General features: G+C 40.7%; 1 protein-coding gene across 6 annotated transcripts in view; it reads right to left on the reverse strand.

Annotated features, from left to right (window-relative positions):
* Positions 1-16,234, reverse strand: part of LOC109036932 (uncharacterized) — a 342,569-nt gene that overhangs the window by 61,219 nt on the left and 265,116 nt on the right. The window lies entirely within an intron of this gene.

Consider the following 16,234-nt stretch of genomic DNA (forward strand, 5'->3'; position numbering starts at 1 on the left):
CGGTTGACACATTCGACTCTTGCCGGTGGCACCGTTTGTTTCTTTTTATCGTGATTTATTATGAATCCTCGATTTCAAAAGCCCGAGTCAACGTTGTCAGATTTTTGTTATTAGGCCTTTCAAAAGTCTCCTTACAGCTGTCTTTGAGTTTTAGGTGCACTGTTTAAAAGAACAAGGTTCTGTCCCCATTTTATAAATTTTTAAAAATTTTGGAGTGAAATTCTGTGCCGCGGGGTGCAAGTAGCGCCCAAAAGACCCGAGTGATATAAATGCGGAGCGAAATCTAGTCTCCTTACGGAATGATATACACTACTGCGGGGCGGAATCTACTCCGTGTGCAAAATGTCATAACGCTTTTATGGTGCTAATTTTTCTTCGCATTATCGACACCCGAGCGCTATTTCCGGCACCGACTTTCAGTCTTCGATTTTTAACAGTGTAGATCAGTAGCGTCGGTTGACTCGTTAATCGAGTCAAATGAGACTCAAATTGGGAGGTAATTGAAGTGATTTAGTGTCATTTTGGAGTTCATTAAAGGCAAACTGATAAAACTTTAGTCAAATTCGAGTCGGAGGTGTAGCCAAAGTTAACTCGATTTAACCTCAAACTAGGGGTGCGTCTTTTGGCCGCTTGGCGGTCCAACCCCTCGAAACGCTCCGCACCTCAGACGTTATGTAGGTAACGCTTTACCCTAATTATATTATATTCTTCAATATGGGAAGAGACTATTAGTATTCTCTGTAGTATACGAGATGCAAAATGTTTTGAAATTTTATGGAATGAAATTTCTTGAGACCTGTGAAAATGAAGCTTTTGCAAACTTTGAAGAACAGATCGAGGAGGCTACAAAACGCTGAGAAATAGCAAAGACCCGAAATGTTAAAACAAAATTATCATTGCTCAAATTTCATAATTCCAGGTCAAATTCTCGAATATTCGTTGCGAGTCAGATTCGCAGCCCCGGAAATTCTGAGACATTTAAAATAAAATAACATAAAAAAAAACTTTCGAAACGATGACACATTTAATGAAAACAAAATATTTTAGGAAATTACTATTTTAAATTTTGAGGCAGAAAACTAAGAGGGATGATGTATGATCGTCAATCCAATTTTTGTTTGAAACCTAGTGCGGTTAGTAATTGCACCATTTTGTACGAATTAAAGTCAAGAACATGCAAATCCCATTACCATAAAATACACCACAAAAACTTTGAGGGCGATTAATTTTTTCATGAAGGTCGTGACTGCAACATGTTTCTTTCAAAATGGCTAATGCAGTGGCGCGGCGTGCTTTGCGATATATCGATTGATCTACCATTTAAACCTATGGAAAAGAATAGATAGACAGGGTGTTCGTAACGAACACCTTAATAATCGATTCTTTACTATAGCTTGAAATGGGGAAATATCGATAATCGATTGTTCACGCCACGCCACTGGGCTAATATCTTACTTTTTTTTTTCTAAACGTCCATTATTTCCTTCATTTAGCTAGACACTCAAAGTTGTTTTTTCGCTTTATTTTCGTCCGCTTTTTTTAATGGAGCCTGATTATTAGGAACGGAGTGTGGGCAACCATGTAGCGCGAGCTCCCCGCCGTCAACCGAGGGGAACGAAACGTAAGAACAATCTTTTAAAGTCAACAAAGGCGGATGCTGAACATTACGTCATACGACGAAACACATACACACGAGCTCTCGTCCACAACAGTAGTGGTGGGGCACCGGGGAGACAGGGAGGGGGGCACAAAGGAAACCATAAAAAACTCAATTTCGCCCGTGTGTGTAATTTTCCCATGAACGACAAACTTTTCTTTGCACTGGAATAATTTATGCCCGCTGAGTGGTAGGCTTCAGCGGCATTATTGACTCTCCCCCTTCCTCCCCCTTTTCACCCCTCCTTTCCCCAAAAAACTCATAATCGAGCTTGCTCCTGCCAAGATTCATTTCGCTCGTTTTCGGTTCGAGTCGGTCGCAGGACGAAATGATCATCATCCGAAGTGTTTCGAACGACATGCCGATACCCCACCAAACCGAGACATTTCAGAACGTGCCTGACATACATATAGGTTACAGCCCAAGTGCTTTTATAGAGATAGAAAGGACACCTGGCCTTGTGGAGGCTGCTTCAGGGCCTAAAAATGGTAACAGCTTTATGGGTATGTCGTTGCTAGAGTCCCTTCATACTGAGAGTCAAGACAATGTGAATCTATTTCTGATTGGTTCCCTTATTTTAGGCCTCCACGGTGTCACAAACGGGAATAAAGATTACATTTTCACCGATTGCAAAGATTATAATGTAGAATGGACCGCGGAATAACGGGTTCGACAAGGAACAAACGGAATGAGAGAAGGAATGGAGAAAGGAATTTGAGAATGAGCCGATCAAAGATTACGAAAAACTGTCAATTTGTGTAATTTTGATTCCCGTTTGTGACTCCATAAGAGGAGGTTGTCTTGACTCTCAGTATAAAAGGACACTAATCGTTGCCAATGTTTTACGTTTGGCATGATGCAGCACATGTTTCCAATATTCTAATCACAAAGTCTACATTGAAAGGAGTTTTCTCGGGAGGAATGCACACGAAGTAGATCGTTCTTTGAGGAAGAACACGAAGGCTTTGCGGGATTTCTAAAATTTCTTCACGTTCAATTTCGCGAACTCCCTTAGATTTTATATTATTTTGCCTGACTTCGAAATTTCCGGATCCTCTGACGATCCGATGTTTTTTCCTGATTTTTTCTAGCTTTTCCAAACCTCCAAACATACAGTTTTACTTAGATTATTTGTGATTTACTTGCGCTGAATTTTGTTCAAATCAGCTGAGAGCCTCGAGATGTTTACAAAGGCTGAAGATCGTGTTCATAGTTTTTCCTTACGTATCTCCTTCCCTTAGGAGGCTCCATATGCTTTACATTGTGACTAAGGGACGTTTGAGAAAGTCCTCAGAGTGACAAAATGAAAAGGACAATTTTGCCACAATAGAGTAAAACTCTGCCGCATAAATGTAGTAATGGATCCTTGCAAGGGATTATGATGATTTGCTACTGCAAAAAGTAGAAAATACGGAGGAAAATTTTGCATAGTTTTCACAAGCTTTGAGGTAGGTACCGACCTACCTTAAATTTTGCAAAAGTCGCAAAATATTTCCTTTCGTATTTTGTACTTTTTGTGGTAGCAAAGCATTGTAATCCCTCGCAAGGATCCATTGTCAAAGTTGTTCAGCTGAATTAGACTTAAGGTTTGCAAAATTTTTCTTCTTTAAGATGCTATTTTGAAGGCTTCGTTTACGTCCCTGAATTTCAATGTAAACCATGAGGGGGCTCCAAAGAAGGGCGGTTAACCCCTGGATGCCCAAGGTTTGCTTGAAATAAGTGCTCCGCGGGTTGTATGGGGCCGGTACATACGATTTTTCTACATAGGCATACAAATACATCGCGAAGAAAGAATCAGACATCAACTTGAAACAAAGGAGAAAAAAATCAGGTGTAGCCGAGAATAGTAGAGACGTGTTCGGGTCTCGTTTTCAACCTTTCTCCTGAATTTGACAGATACCTCATCGGCAGAATAGAGCAGAACATTGCGAGTTCAGGCCTCGCGCCATCGCGCCTTCAATTTTGCAGATGCATCACGGACAACCATCATGCACGAATAGTTGTATCTCAGCGCCGTCACCATATGCTGCAGTTTCTGCATAATTAAGATGTAGCTCTGAGTCTGCACTCAGTTAAGGAGAATCTACGTGATCCAAGATAATTTTTTAACAGGTTCTCTAGATCGGATTTGTCCTCTGAGCTAATTATAAAACAAACCTTTAGGCATCCATCACGAAGATCCTTAATCGGCTGCAACTACCACGATAATTTCTTCGGCTCAATATTTAAAAAACGCTAATTTCTAGTAGTCCGGGTTTTTTTTTGCAAGTTTTTCCCACCTCCTATAATCTAATAAAAAGTTATGTTTACTTGTTTAAGTTTTTTCCTAACCAGTACAACCTGTGCAGCAAACTGTACAGCCATTTTTACGCCTATATTTAATGTCAAAACCGTCAATGTAACAAATCATTTTTCTTCTCTATAGATTGATACCTTAATCATAAAGTAGTTGCTATTTATTAATCGTTTGTTCTACAATTTCATGTTCAATGTATATTGTTTTGAAAAATAAAGTATATTATCTTATTTATATATTTTTAAAAAAGAAAATCTCACCGGACGCGCGCACGCAAATTCTCTGACGTAGAGAAACACGCGTCAGAGCGAAGACACACTCCATGTGAGCGATACGCTTTGTGAGGGCAACGGTTCTGAAAAAGCTCGGCATCGGAAGAGCGATTGTTTATGAAGCCAGGCTCCATTCCCGAGTCTGACACTTAAAGTCACTGAATTAATTATCCGCCGTTTCATCTTTCACGTGAACGAGGCACGAGACTTTCGAATTTCCCACGTCACGTTTGTCGCGTACTACTCATCAGAACGCTGCCGGGGTCGGGGGAGGGGGGGAGGGAGGGGGAGTTTATTTTTAGAACATTTTAAAGTGGGGTCCCCGGTCTTGTGAACAGGGTTAAACAACCCCCGGAGTCCCCGAGTGTGGCGAGGAGAGGTAATCATTTAAAATACACGGCGACCCTCCAACGCTGCCAGGTTACGGGAAAAAACCATAAGTGGATTTGCGTATGAGCCACGGTTAGTACACGCTATTACAGGTCTCGGGGCTCAACCTCGGAATGCACCTACTGTTCTCTTCTGTAAAACGGATGGGCTCCGAGTATTGTTGCCAGATTGTGCTGAATTCAGCACATTTCCTCATTAAACTAAATGTAAAGTATCCAGGGGTTCAGACAATCTGGCAACTTTGGCTCCGAGAAAGGGCGAGATACCCGACAATTTAACTTTGTCCCAGAGCATCCTCTGATCTCGGCCAAAGTTTCGCCCCTTCTTTTCCGCACTTTCCACTTTTTTAGACACCGGGTTGTCAAACTGGATAGCGTTACCCAAACCAATCGTATCTACATCGGGCCTTTCTGAGGAACGTATCTTTTTAGTGGAGGCGAATTTAGGTTAGAAGTCGTAGGGCGGCTGAGTTCGGAGTTGATGGAGAGAGTTGGTCAAACATTTGATTTGAAACCAGTACCTCCGTGAAATATGTTCGATATGGTTGGAGAAACATTCAAACCACGTATCTCGTTTACGGTGTTTGAAAATCTCTGCTCATCTTTTATTTTTGTAGGGGTAAACAAATCAACATCATTTTTGCCAGACTTTGCTTCCCAAAGAGGCGGAAAATTATGGCAGTTTTCAAGAATTGACGCAAAATAGTTCTCACTGAAAAAAAAACTCCGGCCGTGGGAGCCGCAATTACGGGCTATATAGACATACCGTCCGTTCCGGGCTCAAAGGCCGAAAATGCCGGCTGCTGGAGGCGTAGCTTCGATTGCTCCGGGTTCAGAGGCCGAAGCTCTGGCTCCAGCCGCGAAAAAAAAGCCAGCCGGCCAGTGCTCCATTGAAAAAATAAAATATGACAGAAAGTCTGATGTATCGAAAACCGAGATACGTGGTTTGGGAGTGTCACCGTCGATATCCGTGGCGTGGCGTCCTTTGCGATACATCGATTGATGTGTCATTCAGACCTATGGAAAAGGATCAATCAACAGGGTGTTCGCAGTGAACACCTTAATAATCGATCTTTTAAAGGGAAGAATATCGATAGTCGATCAATCACGCCACGCCACTAGTCGATATGTCGATATTTGTTTATTTCCGCTGTTGGTTCATTTTAAAGAATGAATAAACAAAAAACACTTAGGTAGCTAGATCTTAACTCTACTTCGACCCAGGTCGACATTCGATGAGATCCTTGACATTTCTTCGACTTGAAATCATCTCTATAAATTATCTTAATTATGTACATTGAACTCTGCATATTTTTGGTATTTTCAAGATGATCTCAAGTCGAGAAGTCAGGGATCTTGAAACTTTGACTTTTTAATGAGTTTAAAAAGTATTTACTGAGTCTCTCAATCTTCGGCCATCTTATATTTTTTAATTACATTTTTTTTTTCATTATTATTTTTATACGGTTTAAAAACCGTGTGAATTCGCTTGATGATATCGTTTCCCGATCTCCGGATGCACGAACACTTCTGTTAAAAGTATGACATTCTTTTCCCTCGTTTAAGAGAAATAGGTAGCTCTGGTGAAGGATTTTCACACAGAAATACTTCTGATTATTGTGCGGCTGGAGATTATTTGAAAGTCAATATTGAAGACATTACGACAATCAAATGTCTCAGAAAAACATGCTATTGCGGTTCATGTGTAGTTCATTTTTTAATGTATCGATTACAGACTTTTTTCGGAAGATCAGATGCGGCAACAATGTCTAGAGGTATATTCGTTGTTATTCAAGAGGCGTTTTCTCAGTTTGAATCGGGTCAAAATATCAGAGCGGAACTAACTTAGAAAAACTTACGCGTGAGGGTTGGGGGTGCCCGAGCTCAAAGGGCGCCTCGCGATTCATGGCTTTTTAGGGAAGCAAGTCTTCGGAAAACCGGAAAAAACGATCACTAGATTGTAATTTGTTTTGCATCAAATTACAAATCCTCAATGATAGAAAACCAGAAACATGTAATGAGGTCATACTTGAATAAAATGAGGCTGGGATTTCGTAAACAGGTGGAAGTCAATGGTTTTCACTAGAGTCCCTGTACACCCAGAGTTAAGACAACTCGATTATCAGCTGACTGGCAGCCGGCCATGGCTGGCCATGGAGGCCGAAAAGAGTGCACCCAAAGGAACGATATTGAGGGATAAGGATCAGGAATCCTGCGATGTCTGTCACACAAAAACAACAACATCAACAAATTGATCAATTAAAAAGAAAATGAGATTGGTTTGTGAATAATTTCTTAATCTATTTTCATTTTGGACCGATGGAAATTACAATTTACTCTTGATAAACCACAATTAGGTAATATTTTCATTATTCTTGTTCACATTCAAGGTACCGCCATCTTGGTGCACTCGTTTCGGCCTCCATGAGCGAGAACCAATCAGAATTGGATTTTTTTTAGGCCACTTTCAGCCCAACCAAAAGTGAGTTGTCTTAACTCTGGGTATAAAAGGACTCTAGTTTTCACATTTTCAACATTGCATGACACTTTTTCATTTGATAGAAATCAATATTCCATTCTGTTTCTTAATTTTCTTTACTCGACACAGACAGAGTTTTTTTGCCATATATACTGAAAGCTGAGAGTGAGCTCGTAATCGTAGGCTGATCGCACTACGGCCGCGCTAAGGAAGAACGCCCTATGAACCTTCAGGCGTTGCCAAATTACCTTTGATAAAACGCGAATTTCCTGGTAAACTTATGAATTTTTCCCTCCCAATTTTTCGGACAATTTTGTTCGCAATCTCACCTAAAGATTCTGAAAATTAAAGAGAAAAATATTCATAACTTTCCTCAAAAAGAAACATTTTATCGAAGGAAATTTGGCAACTCTTGAATGTTCATACAGCGTTCTTCCTTAGCACGGCAGTATAACATTGTGCCAAAATACCTTGGCACGGATTGAGATGAGGGACAAAAGGTTCTAGAGATCCTCTTCACAAAATAAGACTTCGAGGAGTGTATGTTACTGGCATTATTGCTTGAACACATGAAAAATGACCGAAGATTTTTATCTGGATCTATAGTTTCAAGCCTACACCAAAGAGTGAGGATCGTAACTCGATAAGTTCATTCCATTTACTTCAAAGTGAAGTTTGACTTATTGGATGAGTTTTATCAAAGAAATTTGTAGAGGATTGGAGATCTCTTGCACAAGAACTATGAAGCTAAAATCAAAGCTTTATCTGTACTAAAGCCACCTCAGTCCAAGTATGAGACATGTAGTACCAATTAACTGAGTGTTTCCATGAGAAATTCCTGTTTTTCATGTTCTATTATTGAGAAGTCATACGAACATCGTCAATAACGTTACAATACGGCATAAATTGGCTAAAAACGAGCAACCGTATCGACGGATTCGTGTACATTTCTGGATAGGTAGCGCTGTAAGACAGTTATGAAATTTTTAGATTAGTTGTTCCGCGTTCAGCAGAAAGGAACCGAGCCACATCTGCTACTGCCAAATTTAATTGGGAAATTTAATTTTTTACATGAAAACGGTTGTGCGGATTTTTGTGCAAAAAGGGAATTTTCTGCATATCGCGAAGCAAAATCCTTAAAATTTTCAAAGGGATCCGCACAAACGTTATCTTGTGAATAATTAAACTGCCCGGTTAAATTTGGCAATCGCTCATATGGCTTGGTTCCTTTCCGCAAAATGCGGTCTGGTTCAAATGTGCCTAAGTTACAGAATTTTGAGGTAACTGGGTTTCACCGAGGCGGCTCGAAGCGCATTGGCGCCTTCAAACCTAAGTGGATACCTAAAGCATTGCGCAATGCAAAAAGTATCCTGTTAGGTTTGTAGGGGCCAGTGCACGTTCCGCGCTTATTCATTGATTTGTTACCTTGGGTTTACCCTGTTTGCAATCTTTTCGATAGAACTTCCACTTCTTAATTATTCCAGATTATCCGACTTTTTTTCCGAGGCGGCGATGGAGAATATGCAGGTGTCTGAAATTTGATGAATTTCGTTTTTCAGTGGTAACGACTGAGTGAACTGAACACGAGGATACGATTGGTTCATGAAGTGAAAAATAATTGGAGAAGAAATGACAAAATGATCTAATCTGCTTAAATATGTGCGTTTAAATAGAAAATGCGGACAGATGACGTCACTAGGCGGAGCATTTTCTCACTTTTAAATCTGTTTTTACACTATTTCCCATATTAGAAAAAAAAATTATGAAAAATACTGTGAAATCAGCTCTTTAAGCACTTTCAGATGAAAAAATAAAAAATTTGCATGCAAATTCTCCGTCCTTTATGCAGAACTGGTTGATCGTTTACGCAATACAAGGAAATACTTCTGCTTTAACCGCGGGGTATGCATCGGTCAGGAATGATTTTCAAAAGGGGCGGGCCGCTATGAAAAGTTTATCCTTACGCGATCTGCGGTAGTAGGAGCGCGTTGAAAAAGGCGGCAAAAGCTCGGAACAGGGTCGAGGGTGTCAAAAATCTGGGTCGACCCTCTATCCGCCAATCCGGCGGGAAGGGACTAGGGGATCCGTGCTTACCTCAGCATAGGTGCGAGACGGAGGGGCGGGGCAGGGCTGGACGAGGTGGGAGGGGGGGACAGGGTCGTGCTGTTTTTAAATGCCATCATTCATTTGTGAAGTCTCAATTCCCAGCAGCGTACCCGTACCCGTGCCCCGCAAATTTGCACCGCTTCGACGCTCTAAAACAAAAGTCTCGCTGCGGCGTTGCCAAATGGAAATCATTGAATTTTCATCGTATTAAAATAATGAACCATTAGACAAGGTGCGGATTTTTAACAGTAAGTATCAAAGTTAACAGTTAGTATCAAAGATAGCAAAAATTAAATGTCGTGGAGAGTTGTCCGGAGGTTTTTTCGTCACAAAAGGGCTAAAACAAGGCTGTTGTTTGTCACCAACACTATTTAAGGTATACCTAGAGCACGTTTCAGAGGAATGGAAAAAGAAGGTTGCAGGAATGGGCGTTCCACTCCTTGATGGGCAGACCCTTTATACTCTATGCTTTGCCGATGACCAGATCGTTGTAGCTCAAGATGAGGAAGATGCAGATTACATGACGCGGAAGTTGGTCGAAGAATATCGGAAATGGGGCATGGACGTTAGTGTGTCCAAGACAGAGAAGCTGGTCGTGGGAGCAGCGCATCAACGGCAAAGCATAGAGCTTGAGGATGGACGGCGCATCGAAGAGTGTGACGAGTATAAGTATCTCGGTGTTTGGCTCGATCAGGATGGAAGGATGGATAGAGCAATTAAGGACAGGATCATCCAGGGCAGGAGAGCCATCGCGATGCTGAACGGGGTGCTCTGGGATCAGAGCATCTCAAAGGCAAACAAGCACCGGATATATGACGCCATCGTTAAAAGTATCGTGCTCTATGGTAGTGAAGTGTGGCCTTTGACGAAAAGAACGCAAGAAATGTTGAGGGCAACTGAAATGGATTTTTGGCGGCGATCTGCCGGCATTTCGAGACGGGACCGTGTCCGTAATGAGAGAATTCGCCAGGTGATGAAGGTTGAGAAAGATATCGTGCACGACGTCATGTCCAGGCAGTTATGCTGGTATGGACATGTGCAAAGAATGTCGGAGGAGAGGTTGCCCAAACAAGTTTTGGATTGGGTACCACCTGGGAAGAGGCGACGGGGACGTCCCGTAAAGGGTTGGCGGCAGGGCGTTGACAAAGAGATGTTGCGGTGTCAGTTGCCCGATAACCTCTGGGAAGACAGGCATATGTGGCGCTTGGGTGTCGTAGAACGCCAGAGTGCGTTATAAAGCGACTTTATATATATATATATAAGTATCAAAGTTAAATAACAATGATTTAACGAGACTCACACATATTATTATTACAAAATACTTTAAAAGAATAATGATTTGAGCAAATGAGCCTCGTTGAAATTTTGATATTCATATGTCGCTGGTAAATAGTCGAATCAGGCATTTTGCAAAATGTCTGGGCAATTAGTCAAATATTCTTACTTGGATTGAAATTCTGATTCTTTTCCTAAGTTTATAGACAAGGTAATTCAGTGCTCCTTTAAGAAAAAATTCTCTGTACAGATATGCATTTCAAAATCGTGGTTTAAACGATTCTTAGCTCTTGAACGAAAGAGTATCTTGAAATTTTCAGCAGATCATAAAATACAGCATTTTAACATTCACAGGCATTTGCAGATGGTATAAAAAGCGCTCGTGGATTCAATGAATTATGTCCCCGAAAATATCGAAAACTCGAGAGATTTTCGCCGTAGATTTACAACATTTTGTAAACCGTCGGGCTATCTATCTATGCATTTAATTAAACGCCTGATTTGACATTGCCTGCGACGTATACATATCTGGCGCAGTCTCGGTGAAAAAGTGTTTTCACTAGTTAAGCATACGGACCTGGCTTAAGGGCGCGGGAGCGACTATGAATACGACCCTAATTATCAAATACGAGGAGAGCGGTAATTTCGGAGCTAAAGGGTCAAATTACAGAGGCACCCGTCCGAGCCGGGGGCTCCGGGGTCAGTCGAGTCCGGCCCGGTGTAATTAGTCAAAATCAAGTGACACCGCTGCGAACGTGCTGGCCAAGATTTGAGGTCGCCCGAGAATTAAATTAATTCCGCCTTTTTCCCGCGTCCGCGTCCTTTGCGATCCTTACGAAATTCTCCGGCGTGATAATTAAATTTGTAAACGGGAGGACAGCCGCGAGGCGAAGAGAATTAACTCCAATTTACAGAGTTGCCTCCTATTTTGCGGCGATTCAATTACCCGGGCGCTTCATAATGATCGTGAATGGGTGGACCGCAATTAATAATTGTTTAAGCGTGTAATCCTCTGTGACGTTTCGCGAAAAGGACGTAATTTACATCGGCCGAGTGTTAAATCCACTTACGGGCTCGGGGACACCTTTTGAGGTTGAGCCCCGCGCGCCCGACATAAGGGTACTTCCGTAAACCTCGCTAAAATATGCGGGGTACCCTAGGATCCGGTCATCCTTCGCTCCGCAGATTGGCTGAAATAATGGAGGTAAAGTCGACGAGAACCTCGTTCCTCCCGGGGAAAGTGGCATAATCCGGTCAATTTCCCGCACAGGTGTTCGAGAATCTTAGAAAAGCGTACATTGTTTTAAAAATAACTGAACGCAGCGATGAGACTAAAATTGAGGGGCTTAGGGGACAAGGCGCATGAGTTCAGTTTTTGAAAAAAATTGAGATATTAATGAATACAACTAGTCTAAAGGGATATTCTGTGAAAAATTCGCTACCGAATTCCATTTTGAAGCATTAAAAAGTCAGTTTGAACTTTCTTTCCGCCATAAGGATCCATGTAAGTTCGAAACCTTAAAAACGTATTTCTCAAAAAACAAAAACTGCACTAATGCGCCTTGTCCTCCAAGCCCCTTAATTATAGTAGTAGTCACTCAATTTTTTGTGAAGTTTTCCCTCTGTGATACAGATACGGCCAAACGGACAAAATTTTTGCCCTTAAGGGCCGCAATTTGATGATATCCGTAAGGGAACGACACTAATTTTACCAAATTACCAATTTTTACATGAGCGCCCAGGGCGCTCGAAAGACTGCTAATAAAAATTTGATATTTGTTTGCAAAAACATTCCTCATTTTTACACCTCATAGCACGTTTTGAGACCCGAGGAGCTTAAATTTTCTCAAATTTCAAAAATAAGGGACACCCTACTGTACGTGTCTCGCGTGCGAGACTAACGCTTCTTATCATTCGCTAAGCTCTGATACTCGAATTAGCGTGGTCTGAAAAAGAATTTGCAACTAATGTCATTATTTTAAGTAAAATATATCTTCAAACTGGCCGGCGAAACTCGGTAATTAATCAGGGATAAGCAGTCGCCGAGGCGTTTTAAAGTTGTTATTTTAATCTTGTTCGTATGTGCTTGCACTCATCAAGTTTCCCAGGATCGGTAGGAAAATTACGGCGGAAGTATGCCACCGAGCAGGTTTAAAAATAGCTTCGGCGCGAAGCTTCCACCTCCGCCCGGCGCATCATGCATATTTAAAAGGGGACTCCGAGGATGGTGCCAACTCCTCGCAGGGTTATTTTACGGAGCTATGATAGAAAGGTTACATTTTTTACTTTGACGGAAATGGGTTATGTTAACAACGCAATATGAGATCGCAAAAAGGAGACAAAAATTGCTGGAGGAGATCGTGTCTCAATACCAAATGGACAGCATTTTGCAATACCTGCACTGAAAAAAAGTAGCTTGGATCAAGCATGATAATTCTTGAATTTGCCATCAAGAAATTTGTTTTTCTTGCTTTAAGCTGACTTTTTCTTGATACAAGAAAAATAATGCTTGGGTTAAGCAAGAAAGTAGCTTATATTAACCAGAAAAATTGTTGATTTAAGAAGAAATACTTCTTGGCGGCAAATAAGATTCTTTTTTTTCCAGTGTGGCTCCGGTTAAGGAAAAACGTATATGACATAAGTTTCCATAGGTACAAAAGTTTTACGGATGAGCCAGATTGTAGTTCCTAATTGGACAGCATTTTGCAGTTTGGAACTTTAAATTCTGGCTCTTCTGAAAAAACGCTTATGTGCATAGGTAAACTAATGGCACATACGTTGTTTTTAAACCGAACCGGAATTTATACTTCCTAATTGCAAAATGCAGTCCAATTGCAAAATGAAGTCCATATCACCCATTGAAATGCATCTGAAATGTAAAATCTACACGGAAAAAATACGGTTATCCTTTAGAATCGTGGCACTACCCCAATTTGTTGGATGATATGGACATTTCCAATTAATTGTGGTAGTACCGCAACTCAAGTTGGGTTAATACGGCAATAATTGGTTTAGTAACCTAATTTATTGGGGCACAACCATGGTTAATTATCACCCAACAACCCCATGCTCTTTTTTTCTGCGTAATGAATACAGTTTACCCATTTATAGTTTGTAAAAAACACTGAATTTTCACGGAAGTTACCAAACACCGTATATTCTGATAATTGTAATGTGTTTCTGATACGTGAAATTCGAAGTTGTATAACTCTTAGTGCGTGAACAAGACGTAGAAATGTTACAGAATACAAAAAGGAACGCACAAATCACTTATGGGCAAAATAGAGGGAAGTAATATGAGTATATTCTTCTCCTGACGATTCATCTATTATTTGTCATCATGAACGTAGGCCAACAATCGGAAAAAGCTCCTTCAAAATACAATCTATAGACTAGAACGGTATGTTGAATGTTGATACTCGTAGATTCCATTGCAAGTAAAAGCATGAACTGAATTGTGAGATAAAAACTCTGGAGCGATTAAACAACGCGGAATAGAACTGGCAAGAAAAAAGTTCTTCTGCGTTTGGTTTTTCCAATTACACGAAAAAATTAAGAGCTAAGAGGACGCAAAACGTTCAACACATTTTCCAGATTATCCTTTGACGGACAGCGCAGGTTTCACGTAAATAAATAACCGTCTATTATGTATTTAAATTGCAAAAGCGTGGAGCGACCCGGAAGTGATGCAGGGAACAAGTGAAAATAGACAAGGACTAACTCCTACACTTTTGCTTTTGGACTTTTTTATTTGTGTTTTTATGCGTCACCACGCAAGGTAGCAGAATGTTTCGTGTAATGAATATTTTACATGTTTTTACGTATGGAATGCTTTCATCTCTTGATCGTACTCTTCATCTCTTTGCCATCGCAAAATTAATTGCTGGTGCAGCATTTCATTGTTTTTCAAAAGAATGATGATTATGGATAATTTTGAAAAAAGTGGAGGATTTTTAAACACGGTAAGTCATCCAATGTTCGGTGTAATGTGGCGGAGGGCCGCTCCAGAAAACGAAAATAATAGGTAATCGGAACCACTAAAAAAAGACTGAAAAATGCCATTTCATACCCTGTTAGTAACCAGGAAGCACGAGCTTGGCTAATTTTCTATCGTTTTTCGTCATCCGATTGCGAACAAAATTATAAAAAACTAGCTGCTCCGGGCGCCCTACGGGCGCCCTCCACAGCTAGCAATGGTGGTGCAGTAGCTTATTTGGAATCGGAGCGATTAGTTGAATCTATTTAATAATGATGATGATTCTGCGGCAGAAGATCAAGGAATTTAACTGCCTCTCTGCGTTACAGGGTGGAGACTGCCATTCTACCGAAAAATGTTATAAAAAGCTCGCATTATTAATTTTTCTTTTTTTTGTGTTACTGTTTAAATTTTTTTTTATTTTTATTTTTTGATAATTTTCTAATGACTATGAGGCTTTTGGGATTTATAAAAGATCGAAGCACCTCTTTGTGCACGATGTTTTTTGTACGGTTGCCTTTGGGAAGAATTTGGACTTCAAAATTTTTGTACGATGTAGCTCGTGAGAGTGCAACATATAGTTTACCATGGCCAAAAACTGTTTGGGGTAAATAAAAGCCGACTCGCTTCAGTATTTGACCCTTAGCTTTGATGATGGTCATGCAGAACGCAATGCGAATTGGAAATTGTCGCCTCTTAAAAGAGAAAGGGAGAGAGGAGTCTGCAGGTGACAAATCAATTTTTGGCAGTGAAATTCTTTCACCGGCCTTCTCGCCGGAAATGACCTGCAAATCAAGACAATTTTCATAACGTTTCCAGACGATCAATCGGGTACCATTCGATAAACCTTTAGAAACGTGGAGGTTTCTTAAAAGCATGACAAAAACCCCCTCCAAAAGTGTGAGTTTATGCGGTGGTAAGCCACTAAGATTAAGACTGTCCAAGAATTCGAGGGGAAAATTGAGAGCCTCTCCCTCTTCCTCTACAATGAGCCTGTTAACACTGAAGTACGTTTTAGAGACACCTGAAAGAACTTCAACAACCTTGTCGTTAATTTCATTGCAATGCTTATTTTTAGGGGCCAGAATTGCGCAGTTTGTGAAATCTACGTTCGAACATGAGGAAGCTATCTTTTCCATAAATTTCAGTAATAATATCAGTTTTAGTAATACTGCTTGTCGGTAAATCAATGAATTCCGGCATGGTCTTTTTTAGCAGAAAGGTAAACACCATCACCTATTTCGAGTTAAAATTTTGCAAACTCCGCTTCGTCTTGCAAAGTTCTCATATTTTGAGTAAGTTTTCTGATTTTGAAAAGAGGTCAAAGTGGTGAGAATTTGATTGCATTTTGCACCAATGTTTGGCGAGAAGCATGCGGAACAACGGGTAAAACATGTCTAATATCACCACCCTAGACGACAATTTTTCCTCGAAAAGGGATATCATTACCCATTCTCTAAATAAGAAGTCAGTCGATGCATGCCAGAGCATGCGTGATAACCATGGGAGCTTCGCCCCAAAAAATGATCGTTGTTTTCCGAATAGTCTCAGCCTCTCTTGAGCTAACCGTGAGACTCGACACAGAATTCTCATTCAGAACCGAAGGAATTTTGAATTTGCTATGAACCGGCCGACCGTTAGGTAGCAACGATGCGGCGATACCTGTCCAAGCAACGGAGATAACTAAGTTTTCCTTTGTACAATACGCAGTAAGACATTCTTAAACGAAAGTTTTTCCCGATCCTCCTGGACCATCAATGAAAATCGCATTACACGTGTAAGAT

The sequence above is a fragment of the Bemisia tabaci genome, chromosome 4 (genome assembly GCF_918797505.1).
Source record: "Bemisia tabaci chromosome 4, PGI_BMITA_v3".
NCBI lineage: Eukaryota > Metazoa > Arthropoda > Insecta > Hemiptera > Aleyrodidae > Bemisia > Bemisia tabaci.